At 35.3% G+C, this 1,858-nt stretch overlaps 1 pseudogene; it reads right to left on the bottom strand.

Annotated features, from left to right (window-relative positions):
* Window positions 1-244: 244 nt before the first annotated feature.
* LOC113451065 (olfactory receptor-like protein OLF1) lies at window positions 245-1,022 on the bottom strand (annotated as a pseudogene).
* Window positions 1,023-1,858: the final 836 nt, after the last annotated feature.

The raw sequence follows: 1,858 nt of genomic DNA, 5'->3' as shown, positions 1-1,858 counted from the left end.
TGGTTTGGTCCCAATTTGAGTCAGAATTCTGTCATGGGTGATGTTTGTCTTGGGAATAGGCTTATCAAGAGTGCAATTCATTCATATGATCTAAAATTATTAGCAAGTATGGAAAGATATGGATTGTTTATCTGCTCATATAATTTTTTCACATGCCTCTCTGTCTGTTTTATTCATTCACCTGATATCCTATTTCATACTTTGATTCTCTAACTCTTTGGTTAGTAACTCATATATATTAATATTAATTTCTCAGCAACATTCTACCTTTTCCAATGAAATCCTTTAGAGCTTCTTTTATTTCTTTATTTCTTAGTGAATATATGTCTGGATTAATAACTGTGGTTACCACTGAATAAAGATGACAAATATATTTGTATTTGTTTGAGGAATAGACTAAAGTAGGCCATCGAGTAGACCAGATATATATGTAGATGACTGCTGAAAAGTAAAAACTAACTACAATAAGATAGGAGGAACAGGTGGAGAATGCTTTCTTCTTCCCTTCAGTGGAATGATTTCTGAAGATGGTTCTTATAATAAATCCATATGATGCAATGATGTCCACTACTGAAAACAGCAAAAATCACACCTGCCACAAAAGCCATTGTTTCATTCAAGCTGGTGTCTGAACATGATAACTTCAAAAGTGGAGACACATCACAGAAGAAATAATTGATTATATTGGATTCACAGGACAGCTGTAGGACAAGTCCAGTGTGAACTTCAGAGTTTGTCATTCCTGAAACTCATGCTTTAACAGCTATTGTAGCACACAATTCCTTCCTCATGAACAGAGTATATTGCAATGGGTAACAGATAGCAACAAAATGATCAAAAGCTATGCTTATCAACAGCAGAAGTTCAATCACCAGGAATATTATAATAAAATAGACCTGAGTGATGCAGTCATAAAATGTGATAGTGTTTGTGTATGAGAAAAGAGTATGTAGCAGTTTGAGAGTTATGACTGAGCTGGTGAGCACATTCACCAAGAATAGATTAGCAAGAAGAAAATACATTGGAGGGTGAAATTTCTTAGAAGTGCATATGATAAATATAAGAAAGAAATTTTCACTTGGCAAGGATCTGTTCCTCCTCCTTTCTAATATCATAATGGCTCCTGATGATTGGTTTGCTTCAATTATAAGGATTACCTGGGGAAAAAGCCAGGTTTGTTTGTTAATCTCCCTAGAGAAGAGAGATTAACAATGAACATTTACTGAACATTTAAAGTCATGGAATCAATTATTAACCAATCCATTATCCTCCACTTAGAGACAAACAACCTACTCTCTAACAAACAGTTTGGTTTCAGAAGGAAACTGTCCTATAACCTGCAACTTTTGCACTGTAAAAACATATGGACTACACAACTTGATCAGGGCAAAGCAGTTGATGGAATTTTCATCGACTTCTGTAAAGCTTTTGATTCAGTAGTACATGACAAACTACTCCTAAAACTAAGGTCTTATGGTATCTCTGGATACCTGCATAACTGGATAGAAGCATACCTGTCACACAGGCAACAAATGGTCAAAATTGGGAGCATCCTGTCAAATCCTGTACCTGTCAACAGTGGTGTCTCCCAAGGCAGTGTTCTAGGACCAACTCTCTTCATACTCTATATTAATGACCTCTGTGATTATATTAAGAGCAACTGTGTTCTTTTTGCTGTGATGTAAAGCTGTTCAACACCACTGACAATGCTGCTACCCTTAAAAAGACCTCGACTATGTATCAGAATGGTCAAGCAATTGGCAACTTCAAATCTCAACAAATAAATGCTCTATCTTACATATTGGCAAAAAAAATCAAAAAATAAAATACAAGCTGAATAGTCAAGACATTGTTGATG

The sequence above is a fragment of the Pseudonaja textilis genome, chromosome Z (assembly GCF_049901715.1).
Source record: "Pseudonaja textilis isolate UNSWEBS1 chromosome Z, rPseTex1.2, whole genome shotgun sequence".
NCBI lineage: Eukaryota > Metazoa > Chordata > Lepidosauria > Squamata > Elapidae > Pseudonaja > Pseudonaja textilis.
This window is presented reverse-complemented; position numbering and strand designations above follow the sequence as displayed.